This window comes from Schistocerca piceifrons, chromosome 3, assembly GCF_021461385.2.
Source record: "Schistocerca piceifrons isolate TAMUIC-IGC-003096 chromosome 3, iqSchPice1.1, whole genome shotgun sequence".
Classification (NCBI taxonomy): domain Eukaryota; kingdom Metazoa; phylum Arthropoda; class Insecta; order Orthoptera; family Acrididae; genus Schistocerca; species Schistocerca piceifrons.
In genome coordinates this window covers 96058942-96081539 of record NC_060140.1, presented here as the reverse complement: position 1 = coordinate 96081539, position 22598 = coordinate 96058942, and the positions used below count along the sequence as shown (strand labels likewise).

At 43.3% G+C, this 22598-nt stretch overlaps 1 pseudogene; it reads left to right on the top strand.

Moving 5' to 3' along the window:
• Nucleotides 1-212: 212 nt before the first annotated feature.
• LOC124791112 lies at nt 213-330 on the top strand (annotated as a pseudogene).
• Nucleotides 331-22598: the final 22268 nt, after the last annotated feature.

The window sequence follows — 22598 nt, the reverse complement described above, 5'->3', positions numbered from 1 at the left end:
AGTGTGCGACGAATAGCAGCGGCTGAAGGTCTTAGTCATCCCCTGCTCTGGTCTGGGCGCTACTTCATAAGCAGTTGTTGTATCCGTACCATATTCAGCGCGTCCAGGCTCTTAGGACACAAGGCCATCCTGCTAAAGTGCAGTTCTGCCAGTGGTTCTTGCGTCAGTGTGGTACACATCCACAATTTGCCTCCAAGATTTTGTTTACTGATGCCAACGGCCTTGCCGCAGTGGTAACACCGGTTCCCGTCAGATCATCGAAGTTAAGCACTGTCGGGCTGGGCTAGCACTTGGATGGGTGACCATCCGGTCTGCCGAGCGCTGTTAACAAGCGGGGTGCACTCAGCCCTTGTGAGGCAAACTGCGGAGCTACTTGATTGAGAAGTGGCGGCTCCGGTCCTGGAAACTGACATACGGCCGGGAGAGCGGTGTGCTGACCACGTGCCCCTCCATATCCGCAGCCAGTGACGCCTGTGGTCTGAAGATGAAACGGCAGCCGGTCGGTACCGTTGCACTTTCATAGCCATTTCGGGAGGAGTTTATTTTTTTTGTTTACTGATGAGGCAGGGTTTACACGAGATGATATTTAAATTTCCATAATCAGCGTGTGTGGGCCGATGAAAGTCCTCATGCGGTTCAAGAAACATGGCAGCATTATCGATTCTCAAGCAACATGTGGGTAGGCGTTCTTGGCAATAGATTACTAGGGCCATACGTGCTACCACAGAGATTAACTGGGTCACGTTATCACCAGTTTCTGAAGAACATACTGCCTACTGCTGGAGGATGCTCCATATTAGGACAGGCTACAGATGTGGTTCATGCATGATGGTACACCAGCACATTTTCTCCGTATTGTGCGTGGGCACCTGATGAGGGCATCTGAATTCTGGTGGATTGGCCGGGGAGGCCCCATACCTTGGCCTGCAGGTTCCCCGGAACTGCACTACTGGCCATTAAAATTGCTGCACCAAGAAGAAATGCAGGTGATAAACGGGTATTCATTGCACGAAGATATTATACTAGAACTGACATGTGATTACATTTTCACGCAGTTTGGGTGCATAGATCCTGAGAAATCAGTAACCAAAACAACCACCTCTGGCCGTAATAACGGCCTTGATACGCCTGGGCATTGAGTCAAACAGAGCTTGGATGGCGTGTACAGGTACAGCTGCCCATGCAGCTTCAACACGATACCACAGTTCGAGTAGTGACTGGCGTATTGCGACGAGCCAGTTGCTCGGCCACGATTGACCAGACGTTTTCAGTTGGTGAGGGATCTGGAGAATGTGCTGGTCAGGGCAGCAGTCGAACATTTTCTGTATCCAGAAAGGCCCGTACAGGACCTGCAACATTCGGTCATGCGTTATCCTGTTGAAATGTAGGGTTTCGCAGGGATCGAATGAAGGGTAGAGCTACGGGTCATAACACATTTGAAATGTAACGTCCACTGTTCAAAGTGCCGTCAATGCGAACAAGAGGTGACCGAGACTTAAATCCAATGGCACCCCATAACATCACGCCGGGTGATTGACCAGTATGGCGATGACGACTACACGCTTCCAATGTGCGTTCACCGCGATGTCGCCAAACACGGATGAGACCATCATTATGCTGTAAACAGAACCTGGATTCATCAGAAAAAATGACGTTTCGCCATTCGTGCACCCAGGTTCGTCGTTGAGTACACCATCGCAGGCGCTCCTATCTGTGATGCAGCGTCAAGGGTAACCACAGCAATGGTCTCCGAGCTGATAGTCCACGCTGCTGCAAACGTCGTCGAACTGTTCGTGCAGATGGTTGTTGACTTGCAAACGTCCTCATCTGTTGACTCAGGGATCGAGACGTTGCTGCAGGATCCGTTACAGCCATGCGGATAAGATGCCTGTCATCTCGACTGCTAGTGATACGAGGCCGTTGGGATGCAACATGGCGTTCCGCATTACCCTCCTGAACCCACCGATCCCATATTCTGCTAACAGTCATTGGATCTCGACCAACGCGCGCAGCAATGTCGCGATACGATAAACCGCAATCGCGATAGGCTACAATCCGACCTCTATTGAAGTCAGAAACGTGATGGTACGCATTTCTCTCATTACACGAGGCATCACATCAACGTTTCACCAGGCAACGCCGGTCAACTGCTGTTTGTGTATGAGAAGTCGGTTGGAAACTTTCCTCATGTCAGCACGTTGTAGGTGTCGCCACCGGCGCCAACCTTGTGTGAATGCTCTGAAAAGCTAATCATTTGCATATCACAGCATCTTCTCCCTGTCGGTTAAATTTCGCGTCTGTAGCACGTCATCTTCGTGGTGTAGCAATTTTAATGGCCAGTAGTGTAAATTCACTAGACTTCTGGTTATGGGGTCACGTGAAGCAATTGATTTATGCCGCTCCAAAAAAAGAGGCGCCGACACTACACAGTCATGTCTTCCATGCATCTCAGCTCATTCAGAACCAATCAGGACGATTTCAAAGGGTGCGTGAGTTGTTACGCAGAAAGGGCAGAGGCGTGCATTGAGATGAGTGGACATCATATTGAGCACCTCCTCTGAACAAGCAGTCAAATGTCAGAATGTATGCTTTGTAGGAACCAGGGTTGTAAGACATTTTTTGTTGTTTTGATGCGTACAATCATCCCCTGAAACATGGATTTTTTTTAACAGTCTTTGTAGTCCACACTCTCACTACATAATAATTACAAACTCTCATCTTATTCTGGTCTAGGCGGCTAGGTTAGATCACCCCAAATATGCGAAGAACACAGAGGTGCGTCCGTGAGGCGACTTCTGTGACGTACGGAGGTGTTATGTACAGTTTTTAACCGCTCAACTATGACACGACTTCGAGATTTTAATGAACTACATACTGTTTTTGCGTACGATTGGAAAGTACATTCGAAGAAGATGCCATATCAGTGAAATAATTACGAGATAACAACGCCAGAAATCGCTATCCCGCTGTCAGTAGGAAAGAACCCACAAACCGCTGTCGTCCGTACCAAATAATAAACAAAGGGATTTTCTCTGCCTCGTGATGACTGGGTGTTGTGTGTCCTTCATCATCATTTCATCATCGTTGACTCGCAAGTCGCCGACGTGGTGTCAACTCAAAAGAACTTGCGATACGGCGACCGAACTTTCCCACATGGGGCCTCCCGGCCAACAATGCCATACGAACATTTCATTTCATTTCAACAAACACTTGAATCAGGTACGGGCTGTGTGTTAAGCTGTGCGCTTGAAGCCCATCAGTCTGTGCTCTGTTGTAGAGGCCGGACAAGCTCAAAAAAGTTGATACTTTTTTTGTGGTAAGTTCCTGTGTTCCTATGGGACCAAACTGCTGAGGTCATCGGTCCCTAGGCTTACACACTGCTTAATATAACTTAAACTAACTTACGCAAAGGCCACACATCCATGCCCGAGGGAGGACTCGAATCTCCGACGGGGGGAGCCGCGCGAACCGTTGCAAGGGGCCCTAGACCGATCGCGACTACCCCGCGTAGCAAAAGTGGATACTGTTTTCTTTCATGGTGAAGTGTGAAGAATAAAATACGACAACGAAAAAAGAACACCATCTGACGAGAGAGATGATGAAACTAACGTTTTAGCAGCGCTGATTCACAGTCCGCCTGTCGTTGCGAGGCAACTAATATGTGCTAGTGGGATTAGCCAGATATGTGTTCTGCAAACACTGTCTGTCAACGCAATTAATTCTTTCCATATTTTGCTGCACCAGCTGCTTCATGGCATTCACTTTCGAAATTTGTTACAGTTCTACAAATGGTGTCTACAAAACTACAAAGTGATGCGGCGTTTATATCAAACTAGGGGTGAATTGTCCTTACAATAGATGGGCAAATCAAGATTCGGAGTATCCACGCTGGCTGGGAGAAGTGTAAACAATCACCTTACAAAAATCACATCATTAGTTCCTGCGTTATTTACGGTAGTCTAAATAGATAAAAGTACCTACAGTTAATAGCGATATGCACTACTTAAGCCTGTCATTACCTGCTTCTAACGTAGCACGATATATTGTAAGCCACAGTACTTTTTATTTTAATATTAATTTATGAATTCCTGTTTCTTGAATTTTAATTGTAGAATTACATTACAAGGAGGGTCCTTTTGTGTTTCTTGAGTGGCTCAGCAACTAACTGGTCTTCACTTCCTGACGACAAGCTGCCATCGACGGATATTCTCTCCACTGAAGATGCCGTAAGCTACAATTAATTACAATGAGCACTACTCGTTAACAATTAAGAAAAGACAGAAATTGTTGTACAAAATGTAAACCTTTCAGTTCCTCTCAAGGTCCGCGTGGATCACATTCTGTGTGACACACATACGCAGCCACAAGTGATTACAATATACAAGTATAAAAATTCCAAGTAATTGCGTGGCAAAAGTCTGTACTATATCCTATGGAATAAAACTTTTTGATGTGTGGAGAAGAATCGCATGTGTTGGTGTCGTGATTTATCCTAAAACTGCAAATTTGAAGTTATTTGAAAATTACCTATAAAAGGAGTTCCAACATAATTTGAAAATTTGAATTTAAAGTCAACATTAAATACGATGCTCAAGTAATAGCGCAAGGATATCTCTAGCCACTACATATTACGTACGCTACGTGATCAAAAGTATCCGGGTACCCCCAAAAATATACGTTTTTCGTATTAGGTGCGTTGTGTTGCCAGCTTCTGCCAGGTACTCCATACCAGCGACCTTAGTAGTCATTAGACATCGTGAGAGAGCAGAATGGGGCGAAATACGGAACTCACGGACTTCGAACGTGGTCAGGGGATTGGGTGTCACTTGTGTCATACGTCTGTATGCGAGATTTCCACACTCCTAAACATCCCCAGGTCCACTGTTACCGATATGAGAGTGAAGTGGAAACGTGAAAGGACAGCACAAGAGCGTACAGGCCGACCTCCTGTGTTGACTGACAGAGACTGCCGACAGTTGAAGAGGGTCGTAATGTGTAATAGGCAGACATCTATCCAGACCATCATACAGGAATTCCAAACTGCATCAGGATCCACTGCAAGTACTATGACAGTTAGGTGGAAGGTGCAAAAACTTGAATTTCATGGTCGAGAGGCTGCTCATAAGCCACACATCACAATGGTAAATGCCAAACGACGCCTCGCTTGGTGTAAGGAGCGTAAACATTGGACAATTGAACAGTGGAAAAACATTATGTGAAGTGACGAATCATGGTACACAATGTGACGATCCGATGGCAGAGTGTGGGTATGGCGAATGCTCAGTGAACATCATCAGCCAGCGTGTGTAGTGCCAACAGTAAAATTCGGAGGTGGTGCTGTTATGGTGTGGTCTTGTTTTTCATGGAGGGGGCTTGCACCCCTTGTTGTTTTGTGTGGCACGATCACAGCACAGGCCTTCATTGATGTTTTAAGCACCTTCTTGCTTCCCACTGTTGAAGAGCAATTCGGGGATGGCGATTGCGTCTTTCAATACGATCGAGTACCTGTTCATAATGCACGGCCTGTGGCACAGTGGTTACGCGACAATAACATCCCTGTAATGGACTGGTCTGTGCAGAGTCCAGCCTGAATATTACAGAACACCTCTGGGATGTTTTGGAACGCCGACTTCGTGCCAGGCCTCACCGACCGATATCGATACCTCTCCTCAGTGTAGCACTCCGTGAAGAATGGGCTGCCATTCCCCAAGATACCTTCCAGCACCTGATTGAACGTATGCCTGCGAGAGTGGAAGCTGTCATCAAGGCTAAGGTAGGGCAAACACCAAGCTGAATTCCAGCATTATCGATGGAGGTTGCGACAAGCTTGTAATTCATTTTCAGTCAGGTGTCCGGATACTTTTGATCACATAGTGTATGTTTGAAGTCACCTCTGGATACTGTAATGTTCTCAAGGAAAAGTGGTAAGACGTTTTGGTATAGTGATAAGTTCTTCACAATCTGTCATTCATAAGGCGATCATAGCGAATTTATATTGAAACACTAATTTGAAATAAATTGAAAATAACTGACCTGTATATGAGAGGATATTGCGTTCAAGTTCCAGCACTTAAAAGTTATCTCTGCTCGAGAGACATTGCGACTATTTGGGTTCAGTAATACATTTGACAGAATAGGACGTAACATGGACTATCAGTGATTTAATTCAGGGAATAACCAGTTTTCATACAACCAGTGTCTTACAATGACCGATCTATATCTACTCGAAGAAAATTAGCGTTCAACGAAGAGACTGCGATATTTTAAGACGCGGCGGTTAAAATTTATCTTTGGTCGCTATAACGATGAGAAATCAACTACGTTTAAAGAATCTGCGTATCACCAAATAGAATTGCTAAACGAATACATTCAAGGTCCAGTACCCACAGTTGGATGGCGAGAGCGGGAAGGAATCTGGAAATAATAATAAATTTATTCGGACTTAGTAGAGTGCGATCTCCCTAAGCGTAACGAGTAGTAAAGGGAACAGAAGATATGTAGCCAGACTTAGGAACCGCTGTTTCATTAGGCTGCTGTACCGTATCAGAGGGTCGTACCACCACAAGTTCCTAACAGACATGCTGTCTCATTATTGGAGGGTATCACCCTGGAAATAAGACAACCCATGTGGCACCAACATGACGGATACACCTCGTATTACCAGCAGATAATTACAGATCTTATTAACATATCGTTTGAGCGTTCGTTCTGGAAACACAAAATGAGGTGTTCGCTCACCAGACGTAACACCTTTGGACTTTTATCTCTGGGAGGAGAAAGTTATTACACTAATGGCCATTAAAATTGCTACACCAACAAGAAATGCAGATGATAAACGTGTATTCACTGGACAAATATATTATACTAGAACTGACATGTGATTACATTTTCACGCAATTTCGGTGCATAGATCCTGAGAAATCAGTACCCAGAACAACCACCTGTGGCAGCAATAACGGCCTTGATAGCCTGGGCATTGAGTCAAAGAGAGCTTGGATGGCGTGTACAGGTACAGCTGCCCATGCAGCTTCAACACGATACCACAGTTCATCAAGAGTAGTGACTGGCGTATTGTGATGAGCCAGTTGCTCGGCCATCATTGACCAGACGTTTTCAATTGGTGAGAGATGCGGAGAATGTGCTGGCCAGGGCAGCAGGCGAACATTTTCTGTATCCAGAAAGGCCCGTACACGACCTGCAACATGTGATCGTGTATTATCCTGCTGAAATGTAGGGTTTCGCAAGGATCGAATGAAGCGTAGAGCCACGGGTCGTAACACATGTGAAATGTAACGTCCACTGTTCAAAGGGCCGTCAATGCGAACAACAGGTGACCGATACGTGTAACCAATGGCACCCCATACCATCACCCTGGGTGATACGCCCGTATGGCGATGACGAATACACGGTTCCAACGTGCGTCCATCGCGATGTCGCCAAACGTGGATGCGACCATCATGATGCTGTAAACAGAACCTGGATTCATCCAAAAAAATGACGCTTTGCCATTCGTGCACCAAGGTTCGTCGTTGAGTACACGATCGCACGCGCTCCTGTCTGTGATGCACCGTCAAGGGTAACTTCAGCCATGGTGTCCGAGCTGATAGTCCATGCTGCTGCAAACGTCGTCGAACTGTTCATGCAGATGGTAGTTGTCTTGCAAACGTCCCCATCTGTTGGCTCAAGGATCGAGACGTGGCTGCACGATCCGTTACAGCCATGCGGATAAGATGACTGTCATCTCGACTGCTAGTGATACGAGGCCGTTGGGATCCAGCACGGCATTCCGTATTACCCTCCTGAAACCACCGATTCCATATTCTGCAAACAGTCATTGGATCTCGACCAACGCGAGCAGCAATGTGGCGATACGATAAACCGCAATCGCGATAGGCTACAATCCGACCTTTATCAAAGTCGGAAACGCGATGGTACGCATTTCTCCTCCTTACACGAGGCATCATAACAATGTTTCACCAGGCAACGCCGGTCAACTGCTGTTTGTGTATGAGGAATCGGTTGTAAACTTCCCTCATATCAGCATGTTGTGGGTGTCGCCACCGGCGCCAACCTTGTGTGAATGCTCTGAAAAGCTCATCATTTTCATATCACAGCATCTTCTTCCTGTCGGTTACATTTCGCGTCTGTAGCACGTCATCTTCGTGGTGTAGCAATTTTAATGGCCAGTAGTGTATATGAGGGGCCGTCAGATGATAGCGAGCATGGCGCGGTATGTGTGTGTGTGTGTGTGTGTGTGTGTGTGTGTGTGTGTGTGTGTGTGGAAGGCCCAGCCCGCTGTTAGGAATCAGGAAGAAACTGCTGTGACATTTGTCTGTTAGACGTGCTCGGCGTGACGTTAGCAAGCCGTTTGTGCGTGCGACTTCAGCGTGGAGCAGGGAAAAAAGGGTCAGCTAGGTGAAGTGCGGTTTTTGATTCCAGAAGGAGTGTCGGGAAGTCAAATTCATGCTCGAACGTCTGCTGTTTACGGTGGCCACACTACGTGAGCAGGTGCTAGGTTGGAATAACCGATTTCGAGAATGTCGGGTGTCACTGAAAGAGAGCAGGCGACCCCTTCTGCCATTGCTGCGCTGGACGCTGCCTTCAGCGACGGCGGACGGTTGAAGACGACAGCTCATGTCGACATCAGTCTTAGTTACAGGACATCTGAATTTCCGGAGAATTGTGTGCGCAGTGGGTTCCCAACAGCCTGGCGGAAGAGCAGAAGTTCAACACAACGCCTGCATCACTGCGGTATCTGGAACGGTATTACGACGAAGTATGTCGTTTTCTGTTCCGTACAGTAGCGGGAGATCAAACATGAGTTCATCTTTTTGAGTCAGAAGTTAAGGGTCAGGACCAACTGTGCAAGCACATGAATTATTAATACTCACCGAAAAAATCCAAAGCTGTGCACGGCAGCTCTAGTAAAGTCATGATCACCTTTCCCCTTGAGTGCAAGAGCCCGCCGCTCGCTGACTTTCGGGGACACAGCGCTACAATTAAGAGAGTGCGGTACGTGGGTAATGTGCAGAAACTGAAGCGCGACATGAATTCTAAGCGTCCAGGAATTTTAACGAACGGCACCACTCTGTCGCAGGATAACGCCCGCCATCGTGTTGCCAAGGCCGTGTCGACTAGGCTGCAGAAGTTTGTCATGGAATCCCTTACACATCCTCCACACATTCCCGATCTATCACCATACGATTTCCAAACTTTTGGAGCCCTACAGTAAGACATTCGTGGCAGTCGAATTCGCCTGGGCACACTCTTGGTTCCGTAGGCAACCGCAAGCGTGTCTCCACCAAGGTATTGACGGTTTTGTCTCACGGTGGGGTAATCCATAAACACTTACAGCCATTATTTTTGAAATAATTAATAGTTTGCTTATAATTTTTCCATGTGTCTCTTTTCCATTTGACTGCCTCTTACCTTATTAATTGGTGGGTTATCTCTGTGGCTATGGATTGAATTATTTGAAGGAATACAGTAACAAGACAAATAATTTGTACAACTTTATTTTGTGCAATGGCGCGTTTCGTGCTTTCGCCCATCTTAAACTTGGGTAATACATTCAGATTTTAATCGGTGTTAGGTTTTTATCGGCTGCATTTTGAATGCTGCGGTTGCCTTTTGTTCTGTAATATGTGGCTCCTCTTCCCTATATCCTATGGATATAAAGAAACCATATAGTTCCATAATAGGGGCAAGAAATACATTAGAAGACGAATGGGTAGCTTTGAGGGATGAAGTAGTGAAGGCAGCAGAGGATCAAGTAGATAAAAAGACGAGGGCTAGTAGAAATCCTTGGGTAACAGAAGATATATTGAATTTAATTGATGAAAGCAGAAAATATGAAAATGCAGTAAATGAAGCAGGCAAAGAGGAATACAAACGTCTCGAAAATGAGATCGACAGGAAGTGCAAAATGGCTAAGCAGGTATGGCTAGAGGACAAATGTAAGGATGTAGAGGCTTATCTCAGTAGGGGTAAGATAGATACTGCCTACAGGAAAATTAAAGAGACCTTTGGAGATAAGGGAACCACATGTATGAACATCAAGAGCTCAGATTGAAACCCAGTTCTAAGCAAAGAAGGGAAAGCAGAAAGGTGGAAGGAGTATATAGAGGGTCTATACAAGGGCGATGTACTTGAGGACAATATTATTGAAATGGAAGAGGATGTAGATGAAGATGAAATGGGAGATACGATACTGCGTGAAGAGTTTGAGAGAGCACTGAAGGACCTGAGTCGAAACAAGGACCCCGGAGTAGACAACATTCCATTGGAACTACTGACGGCCTTGGGAGAGCCAGTCCTGACAGAACTCTACCATCTGCTGAACAAGATGTATGAGACAGGCGAAATACTCTCAGACTTAAAGAAGAATACAATAATTCCAATCCCAAAGAAAGCTGGTGTTGACAGATGTGAAAATTACCGAACTATCAGTTTAATAAGTCACGGCTGCAAAATACTAACACGAATTCTTAACAGACGAATGGAAAAACTGGTAGAAGCCGACCTCGGGGAAAATCAGTTTGGATTCCATAGAAAAGCTGGACCACGTGAGGCAATACTGACCCTACGACTCATCTTAGAAGATAGATTAAGGAAAGGCAAACCTACGTTTGTAGCATTTGTAGACTTAGAGAAAGCTTTTGACAGTGTTGACTGGAATACTCTCTTTCAAATTCTGAAGGTGGCAGGGAGCGAAAGGCTATTTACAATTTTTACAGAAACCAGAGTTTTGCTGTTTGGGGAGCAAAATAACTAATGATGGTCGAAGTAGAGAGGATATAAAACATAGACTGGCAAGGGAGGAAAGTGTTTCTGAAGAAAGAGAAATTTGTTAACATCGAGTATAGATTTAAGTGACAGGAAGTCGTTTCTGAAAGTATTTGTATGGAGTGTAGCCATGTATGGAAGTGAAGCATGGACGATAAGTGCTTTGGACAAGAAGAGAATAGAAGCTTTCGAAATGTGGTGCTACAGAAGAATGCTGAAGATTAGATGGATAGATCACGTAACTAATGAGGAGGTATTGAATAGAATTGGAGAGAAGAGAAATTTGTGGCACAACTTGATTAGAAGAAGGGATCTGTTGGTAGGACATGTTCTGAGGTATCAAAGGATCACCAATTTAGTATTGGAGGGCACTGTGGAGGGTAAAAATTGTAGAGGGAGGCCAAGAGATTAATACACTAAGCAGTATGTACTGGCAGATGATGAAGCTTGTGCCGGATAGATAGAGTAGCATGGAGAGTTGCATCAAACCAGTCTCTGGACTCAAGACCACAACAACAACAACAACAACAACAACAACAACATAGTTCCATTAAAAAACTCATGATAATTCGGGAACAATAAACTTTAAAAAATACTCACTTGTGCCCGAAAATTCTCCACAATTTTCGACATCACTTAGCGAAAAGATAGTTTTTCTCATGCTGTGGAAGTCAAAAAGTAAAGCGACTTCTGAGAAAAGAAATATTTATTCTAAGGTAGAAAACTGAAACATACATTATTTTTGTACATAACCTCTTTGCACTTCAACGTGCTGTTTCCAAAGTTTCACAAGATTTTTGATTCCGTCAGAAAAAAAACTATTTTGGTTGCAAGTGTAACTAATTTTGCTCCGTATCAATGACTTCTGCATCTTCCCCTGAGCGCTTCCTTCCATGATCCAAACATATGAAAATAACTTCGAGGCAGGTCTGGACCGTATGTCGGGTGTTTCAGCAGTTCGAATCACAACTCTTTCTTTCTTTCGGCAGTCCGTGTGGCAGAATGTGGCCACGCGTTATCTTGTTGCAGGCTGACACCTTTTTTGCGGTTTTCCTGACTGCAAGTTTCAGTTCAGTTCGAAACACATAAAAACTGTTCTCACTACTCACAGTTTCTCCTTTTGCGGTGAAATGAAAGGCTACCACACCTTCCATGTCCCAGAATAGTGTTAGCGTAATCTTACCAGCCGATGGTTGACGTTTAAATTTCTTAAGTTGTGGTGATGGTGGGTGTTTCCAAACAATGCTCGCAACCATACTTTCCGGTTCGTGATGATGCACTCACGTTTCGTCTACAGTAACGATTTTCTGTAAAAATTCGTCTCCCTCACGATGATAACGTGCCAGATGTTTACGAGAGATGTCCATTCTGTGTACCTTATGCTGCACTGTCAATTCTTTCGCTACCTACCTGGCATGTCTCTGGACCTTCATTTCTTACATATTCCGTCCTCACAATCGTACTCTGCACATCAAGACGCTTCGTTCGAACCCAAACTCGATAAGGTAGAGTCAATTTTGTATGAATTCATGTAAGCAATATGCAAATCTAATAAGTAAATTGCAAGTGCGCACCAAGGTTGAAAAAAGTCGAGTCTGGCATACACAACATGATGGTCACAGGAATTTTCGTTCTAAAGAGGAAACCATCCCACTGGGAAGACCGTCCCTTCAGATTGCTAGGTCAACAACATACCTACTTTGGTTGAAGCGACCAGCCAGAGAGAAGACAGCTTTTTGCCAGATTGAAGGGATAACGACCCCCGTGTTCGACTTAGAAGCAAATGCCGCTACATTGTGTGGGAGCGCCCAGAAGATGCATTTTTTCATGAACCGACTGCGTAGTTACGGAGTTCTGACAGGAGGACAGTGTATGCCTAATGGAGATGCTATAGATTTCCGCATTGGTCGACTTAAACGAAACGTCATTCTCCCATTTAAAAGAGCAACGCTGATTGGCGGAATATTTCTGACGCAAAGAGTCAGAGGAGTGAGGGAAGGCAGTGAATGATATACCCTTGCGACTTTTCCAGAAAGTGAGGCCGTTCCGTTGTCACTCTTGGAGTGGGAACACGTAATGAGAGTGACTGCGATCGTACGTGTACACAAAGAGCAGGGAACGAAGTCTCTCCTCAGTACTTCACTGGGAGAGCACCTCTGTCATTAGCGAATGGGAGTGACTATATTGAGTCACTCGCAATTAAGCATTGTTCACTGTGTTGGCTATCACACTTATTGTGCGGTGTGAACACAGACAACTAGTTAAACACCTGCAAGCGAGTATTGAGTGGTACCATGGTGGACTGGTTATCTGACCGGTGTACCACACCAACAGACAAAGGGCAGATAGGAGTCCTTGACTTGATCAAGGCGAGATCCAGATAGAAAGAAATAGTTGTGTTACTTGTCAGCAGCGAGTGGCACAGGCGGCAGTCGTCGCAGCTCACAGTATTGTGCACTACAGCGTATGCGAGCCCCATCTGTCCTCCATAACAGTACACCACATTACATTTCTCACGTGACAGCCTTGACTGTACCTAGAAAATTTATTCAAGTTGTGTAGGCGCGGTTCTCAGCCATTCTGCTAAGTAAATAACATTCTTAAAGAAAAGGGAGATAAGAACCTTTCCATACTTTGTAAAATAATATCATTCTTATCCATAAGAGGTAATCTACTGTTCCGAAAAGAGCACGGAAATTTTATAAGAAAAAGTTTCACTTGATTTCTCAGAATTTTTTGTAATAAATAATATTTTTCGTTCGTTTAATGTTTTTCTTACACTAAGCAGCAATACTCCCGTTCCCAGTTGCTAGTTACTTAAGAATATATAGATCATTTTTGTGTCTTTTACTTACAGCAGACGACTCCAGAAGATATTTGTTGCTGAATGTTTTTCAAGCAGTTTTTGTTGGTACATTAGGAACGTCTGTCTGACTTCTGTAGTAGTGTGGGGTGGAAATTGTTTCTTGTAGGAGCCAAAGGGTACTTGTTGGATCAATCCATTGCGCAACTTGACAGAATAAAACCCACACACTCACAATATCATGTATGATGGAAAACGCTGAACCGTTGTTGATATGTGAAGTATAGGCGATTTCGTCCACAGTGATTTGTCTGTTTTCCATCATCATACCCTCAACGGCTTCCAAACTATCCTCAGTTGTTGACGTCGATGGTCTGCCCGATCTTTCCTCGTCACATAGAGAAGTTCTTCTCTATTTGAAGCGCTCTATCCATTCTTAACTCATGCTTCGCGATAGACAGCTGTCACCATACTGTTCTTGCAATCGAAGAATCATTTCCGCAGGTTTAACACCTTCCGCAAACTAAAAATGAATCATTGCCTTCATTTCCTCCCTGGTGCAGATCGACAATGGAGCTGCGATAAATTGCGGAAGTCACTTTATTGTTAACTTCCTCTCGTATTTGGCGTGCTCTGTTTCAGCTGTTTCGCCCCGTATACTCAGCGCATTTAAGTCCCTCATAACAGTTCGCAGGCCTTACAAAGATTTAGAAATTTGTGGTAAGGTTCTATGGGACCAAACTGCTGAGGCCATCGGTCCCTTGGCTTACACACTAATTATACTAACTTAAACTAACTTACGCTAAGGACAACACACACACCCACGCCCGAGGGAGGACTCGAACCTCCAACGGGGGAGGGAGAGTCGCTCGAACCGAGGCAAAGCGCCTAGGGCTCGTGACTTCGTCTCTTCAGAGAGCGGCTGGTCTTGCCCACGCCAAATTTTTAAGAAGGTGGTGTATTCTAGGATAGTAGCCTACGTGAGCCAACAATAATATCCCCAATAAAACAGAGCTTGGATTTCAGAAGAGTTTCTGGATTGAGAATGCCATTAAGACCAAATTTTACACGCACTAAATAACAAAATAGAACTAGTCGATGTTTTCCATGACCTATGTAAGGGATTTCCCACTGTGTGAATCACCGTTCTCCTGGATAAAGTGAGGTTTTATGGAACTGGTGGTATCGCAAACTAATGAATGTCGTGCGTAATAGAAAGACTGCAGAAGATGTACCTAATAGTTCATCCAATGTAAGCAAGAGAAATTCTTCTGAATGTGAAGAAATCACGTATGGAGTCTCAGAAGGCCCAGTCTTAGGTCCGCTGTTATTTCTCATGTAAACAAACGACCATCCCAACTGATATATGGTACAACAGGCAGAATTAATTCTTTTCCTGGATGAGACTAGTAATCAAAGAAAACAAAGACACTGCCACAGAAGAAAAGATAAATAATGTTCTTAAATACATGTTATTATTGAATGATTTTCTCAGAATGGTCTCAATTTCAATTATAAAAACGGACAGCACACTTAGTTCTGCATACCTGTAGGTACAACGCCAATAATAAGTGTAACACATGGTGAGAAACTGCAAACTTCAAAAATTTTAGGTGTCCATATTAATGAGAATTTAAACTGGAAAAGAAAGACATTTTGAGCCGGCCGCGGTGGTCTAGCGGTTCTAGGCGCTCAGTCCGGAGCCGCGCGACTGCTACGGTCGCAGTTTCGAATCCTGCCTCGGGCATGGATGTGTGTGATGTCCTTAGGTTAGTTAGGTTTAAGTAGTTCTGAGTTCTAGGGGACTGATGACCATAGATGTTGAGTCCCATAGTGCTCAGAGCCATTTGAACCATTTGAAAGACATTTTGAGACTCCTAGAACAACTTACTACAATCATATTTTCACTCCGAATGAATGCAAATATTGCGGAGCGACAAATCAGTAAGCTAAGAAATTTTGCGTGTTTTCATTGAATGTCATACGTTATAATGTTCTGAGGCAACTCATCTGTAAGAAAGAAAACGTACGTAATTTGTGGTGCTCACGGATCGTCACCCTGGTTATATGCGTTTAAGGAGTTCAGCTCTTTGACAGTTCCTTCACAGCATATTTATTCCCATATGAAGTTTGTTGTAAGTAATACATCGCAGATCAAAAGGAACAATGATGTATGATACACAATCCAGAAGAGAAAGTTACACCCATTGTTCCACATTAAGGTTGTTCTTACAACAAAGAGGGGTGCACAATGCTGCCACCAAAATTTTTGATTACTTCACCAAGAATATAAAATGTCTGAGAGACAAGAAAGTTACATTTCAAAACAAACTGAAAAAGTTTCGCCTTCACAACTCTGTCTATTCCGGAGAAGGATTTCTTTTTTTATAGTGTGTAAAACCTGGTAGGTAGGAATCCAAACCTCCATTAAGAAAAATAAAAATAAAAATAAAGGACCTACAAATGGCCAGCATGTAGCTCTCTATATAGTCTACGTATGAAAGTGAAATGTGAATGGGAAATGACTTGTGTCATACAACGATCAATTGTACAAAAGAGCCATGGAAAATGGAAGTAACTAACTAAAGACACACCCAAGACAAAAACGTTCTTGTCAGGGTCGTTGCTAGGCGTTTTGCCGCCTCAGGCGAGATCTGAAAAATGACAACAACAAACGACACAACAACGTAAATCTCCATTAAATTAAGGTGACCAGACGTCCTCATTTTCTGGGGACAATTCTCAGTTTTCATACTTTGTTCCCGATTCCTATTAAACTTCTTGAGAACAACAAATGTCCCAAATTTCTTATTTTTTGTTCTCAATTTCTGAAATTCCCAAAATAATTGAAATAGGATGAATATGCAGAACGTTTTAAACCAGAACTCAACTGGATATATCAGTGCAACCTAATTTTGCATAAATTCCTTATTTTAATTGCAAGAAAATGAAATATAAAGGTGTGGTACGAAAGAATTTTTACTTGAATTTACTCCCTTGCTGGTTATTATTTTCGTATATGTCAAATTTTAAGGAAACGACAGCTAATTTGTTTGAGAAAAGGCAGTGTAGTTGTTTTCTCGTGCTGCGAGTCTCAGCCACTCAGAGACAGACTTAACAGATAGGCACACCAACTTTTGTGTGTGGTTACGATGAACTGTACTCGCCTTTTACTCTTTATAGAGGTGTTGAAACTGAAGTACAAAACCTAGTAGAGCTAAAAACATCAGCAGGACCACTCAGTACGACTGACACTTAGAAAATGATTTGCAGGGATAAAAACAAAAAGAGAAACTGAGGGAGCTATGGCATGAAGTCGCAACACGATTGCAAACCAGCACATGTGCGCCGCTCCAGCATTCGACAGAGATGAATCGAGGTCATGTTTTGTTTCCGTTTCGTACTCAGTAGCGGCTGCTTTACTTCTGAACTAGGTAGAAGCAATGTGTTTACTTTAGTCAAAGTAAGTAAAGGCTTATTAAGTAAGTGTTCGGTATGCTTTTGAAAACAATTCGGCAGTTTAATTTTTTTGCTCTTTTTCATTTTTTTTTTCTCCTCATTCGGTGATATTGTTTTTGCTGTTCTATTTGAAATGAATCTGATTTGATCCATTATAAATGGTTTTTGAAAGCCTGCAACTGTAGAAACAATATATAAATAAATAAATCTTCTGCTACCAGTCACGATTTTTCTTTATTTTACTTTTCGCACGACGCGTTTCGAGAAATAATTCCCATTTTCAAGTGCAGTTTTTGTGTGTATTAAGCCATTTCTTTTAATGTTGTCAGCGTGTGTGAGTCTGCTTCATTTCGTTGACTTTTACTGCAATACATAAGAAACACGCGATTTTTTAGTTGGGTTCCAATTCTTTTTGTGAAGTTAGTGGCGAAATTTAGAATAATTTGTTCTTACAGTTTTCTAATGGTCCATTTGTGCAGAGTCTCACACACACTAAACATCACATACAACTTGTTGTACACTTTACACATCGAAAATATCTTATATAAACACAACAGTTACAAATATCTTCTTACAGGTAGTCCACAGAGATAAAATTATAGGTCTTCCACAGATTATGATATGCTTTTGTACAGAGGTTACTTATCTTAACAATTTGGCATAGAGTAAATATCTCTGGAATGAACATTGCGTTCTGCGATGTTGTCAACATTAAACCATGATTGTCACGTGTTTTCGGGACTTCGCTATGCGAGTTTGAGGTTTATAATATCAAGAGTTTTTGTTGTGTTTTCACCGTTTGTTGATAGTGTAATAGCGATGGTGAATCACTGTTGTTGCTACGGATGCAAAGAAAAATATGTGAAAGGAGGGATAGTAACTTTTCATGGGTACTATGTTTAAAAATTTCGAGACGCATTATAAGTAAGGCTTGATTCTGTAGACCTAATTTTCTACGATTTTATGACTATATAATAGATATTATGGCTCGTACAAAAGCTTACAAACAATCGCTTCCTCTGCTAAATTTGCTAGTGGACCATGAAAGGGAATGGTTAGTTGTTTCAGCAAATACTATCCTCCATGCATTTATCAGTGACTTTTCGATTACGTATATAGATTTGAAAGACTGGAGACAGGTAAATTCAATAGAGTGGGAGTCTGTAATTGTCTTTGTACAATATGTGTGTCCAAACCTTTTTGTTTGCTATAAAGGTACAGTAGGAGACCATGTTAAGAGTGTCTAGAACATCAAGAATGATTATGTGTGATTTAAATTTTAGTTTCCCGAAGGATGAACAACGAGCAAAGATGTGGTTCCAGAAAATAAGGAGGAGTCCCCACAAAATATTCTAAAGTATGTTCAAAACACTTTGAAGATGAATGTTTAGACAGAGAAAAATTTGGACGTGTGTGGCCGAAGGTAGATGCTATACGAACTATTTTTAATTTTCCACAGCACCTACTACCAGTTTCTGCATTCAGCTTAAATACAAATCAAATAAAAAACACAATACTGTAGCTAATCAAAGTACACATTCATCTTCTTTGGTATATTTTGCCTTCAATTTATTTTCTTCATCATTTGATTAAGAAGCGTAAACTATTAGTAAACATGTCCCCAAACTCCTTCATTTTTGTCACTTTCCACTTCCCTTAATGGTGTTATGTGGGTTGACTGTTACATGATCAACTGTACTTGCTTTTCGGTACATTTATTCTCCGATCGCCTTTTCCCCCCTTCTTACTATTTAATAAACTGGGAGCAAGTACGTAAAATGCGTTAAATAAACACTTAAAAGTGTTACCAGTAAGAAAAATTGTGCTTCAGGTCGCAAAAACGAGAAAATAAATACGCAGAAATAGCAGATAAAAAGGACGAATTAGCAGGAATATAATCGCTAATGTGTGGCAAATTAGGTGTTTTTCGGACACTAGCAAAAGTACTAGCGTACTGTCAAGTCGTTTTGCAAGACTATCACTGCAAAAATGTACGTTTGGTTCTGTAATACAATAAAGTGCCGTATCATACCGGAAACTACCAAAAATCGAGTGCATCTGAACTGTGACACCTATCGCAAAGAAGCAGAATGCAAATCACTTGCCCTTAAAAGTTACGTGGCTGGTTTATTCCCGGTATCAAATGGATACTGTTAAAATGTCTGCGCAACATATATAAGTAATCCACGACACGTATGAAAAGAATCCGTCTGTACTAGGGATGTAGTGACATTCGAAATATACAGGGTGCTATATGAATGCTCAGATATTTACTCTATGCAATTTGGTTCATAAATTACTTATATTGATTTTACAATTGTGCTTATTTCTGTGTTCTGCTATTTTTATTTAAGTATATTATCGCAACATCTGAAGAAATTCACTGATTCACTTTCAAGTTTTTCATTTAGTATTTTATCTTCATATTTTCTGTGATATGAATATATCTCCAGTTCTTTCTTGGGAATTATTTCTCGAAACGCATCGTGCGAAAAGTAAAATAAAGAAAAATCGTGACTGGTAGCAGATTTATTTATTTATAAACAAACCTATTGAAACAATTTTTTCCGCCCTTTCCCGCCCCTAAAGTTTTGCCTCCCTACGCGGCCGCCTACTATTGCCTGATAGTCGGAACGGTCACTGTTCTCGTTCTGTTCCTCGGGAGAGAGGCGTTGATGGAAATTTAAATCACTCGGCACGGCCCAGCGTGACGTGACTTAAGATTGCGCGTTGCCGCTGCAGCTGGCGGGCCGTGACGCCTATCGCGCGGCGGGCGGAAGCTGTGGCACGCAGCCGGAACTGGCTGGGTGACGCAACCGCTGCTGGGATTTCCGTTACAGGAGGCGGCGGCAGGCAGATAAGCCGAGCGGCAGTGGGGCGCCGCCTCGCAACAACTGCAGGCGACAGCCAGCAGCCCTGCGCGTGGCATTGTTGCAGGCAGGACGCTGAAACTTTACAACCGCGAGCCGTCTGCTTCGCTGATTCGTTGTGTCCTACGTTAAGGCCATTGCCCGGAGCTGTTACACAGTCATCCACGCATTAATGTAGGGCGGAATTAGGTTCTAGCCCAGTGGTTTCCTACCTGGGGGTAATTATCCCACGAGGAGTAAAATGAAATTTTCTGAGGGGTAAAAACTAAGCGATTCGATTCTGTTTCAGTCACAAAACTACATTATTTTCAAAATTGCGTTACTATTACCACAATTTCGTAAGACTCTAACACTGATTATACACGGTGCTCCATTGATAGTGACGGGGCCAAATATCTCACGAAATAAGCATCAAACGAAAAAACTACAAAGAACGAAACTAGTCTAGCTTGAAGGGGGAAACCAGATGGGACTATGGATCGCCCGCTAGATGGCGCTGCCATAGGTCAAACGGATATAACTGCGTTTTTTAAAAATAGGAACCCCTATTTTTTATTACATATTCGTGTAGTACGTAAAGAATTAGTTAGTGGGACCGCTTTTTTCTCTTTGTGATAGATGGCTCTGTAATAGTCACAAACATATGGCCAACAGTTGGTAACAGGTAGGTTTTTTAAACTAAAATACAGAACGTAGGTACGTTTGAACATTTTATTTCGGTTGTTCCAGTGTGATAAATGTACCTTTGTGAACTTATCATTTCTGAGAACGCATGCTGTTACAGCGTGATAACCTGTAAACACCACATTAGTGCAATAAATGCTGAAAATTATGTCCGTCAACCTCAATGCATTTGGCAAAACGTGTAACGACATTCCTCTCAACAGCGAGTAGCTCGCCTTCCGTAATGTTCGCACATGCATTGACAATGCGCTGACGCATGTTGTCAGGTGTTGTCGGTGGATCACGATATCAAATATCCTTCAACTTTCCCCACAGAAAGAAATCCTGGGACGTCAGATCCGGTGAACATGCGGGCCATGGTAAAGTGCATCGACGACCAATCCACCTATCATGAAATATGCTATTCAATACCGCTTCAACCGCACGCGAGCTATGTGCCGGACATCCATCATGTTGGGAGTACATCGCCATTCTGACATGCAGTGAAACATCTTGTAGTAACATCGGTGGAACATTAAGTAGGAAATCAGCAGACATTGCACCATTTAGATTGCCATCGATAAAATGGGGGCCAATTATCCTTCCTCCCATAATACCGCACCATACATTAACCCGCCAAGGTCGCTGATGTTCCACTTGTCGTAGCCATCGTGGATTTTCCGTTGCCCAGTTGTGCATATTATGCCGGTTTACGTTACCGCTGTTGGTGAACGACGCTTCGTCGCTAATTAGAACGCGTGCAAAAACTCTGTCATCGTCCCGTAATTTCTCTTGTGACAACTGGCAGAACTGTACACGACGTTCAAAATCGTCGCCTTGCAATTCCTGGTGCATAGAAATATGGTACGGGTGCAATCAATGTTGATGTAGCATTCTCAACACCGACGTTGTTCAGATTCCCGATTCTCGCGCAGTGGTCGTGCGGTAGCGTTCTCGCTTCCTGCGCCCGGGTTCCCGGGTTCGATTCCCGACGGGGTCAGGGATTTTCTCTGTCTCGTGATGACTGGGTGTTGTGTGATGTCCTTAGGTTAGTTATGTTTAAGTAGTTCTAGAGGACTGATGACCATAGATGTTAAGTCCCATAGTGCTCAGAGCCATTTGAACAATTTTGATTCTCGCGCAATTTGTCTGCTAATGATGTGCGGATTAGCCGCGACAGCAGCTAAAACATCTACTTGGGCATCATCATTTGTTGCAGGTCTTGGTTGACGTTTCACATATGACTGAACACTTCCTACATCTACATCTACATTGATACTCCGCAAGCCACCCAACGGTGTGTGGCGGAGGGCACTTTACGTGCCACTGTCATTACCTCCCTTTCCTGTTCCAGTCGCGTATGGTTCGCGGGAAGAACGACTGTCTGAAAGCCTCCGTGCGCGCTCTAATCTCTCTAATTTTACATTCTTAATCTCCTCGGGAGGTATAAGTAGGGGGAAGCAATATATTCGATACCTCATCCAGAAACGCACCCTCTCGAAACCTGGCGAGCAAGCTACACCGCGATGCAGAGCGCCTCTCTTGCAGAGTCTGCCACTTGAGTTTATTAAACATCTCCGTAACGCTATCACGGTTACCAACTAACACTGTGACGAAGCGCGCCACTCTTCTTTGGATCTTCTCTATCTCCTCCGTCAGGCCGATCTGGTACGGATCCCACACTGATGAGCAATACTCAAGTATAGGTCGAACGAGTGTTTTGTAAGCCACCTCCTTTGTTGATGGACTACATTTTCTAAGCACTTTCCCAATGAATCTCAACCTGGTACCCGCCTTACCAACAATTAATTTTATATGATCATTCCACTTCAAATCGTTCCGCACGCATACTCCCAGATATTTTACAGAAGTAACTGCTACCAGTGTTTGTTCCGCTATCATATAATCATACAATAAAGGATCCTTCTTTCTATGTATTCGCAATACATTACATTTGTCTATGTTAAGGGTCAGTTGCCACTCCCTGCACCAAGTGCCTATCCGCTGCAGATCTTCCT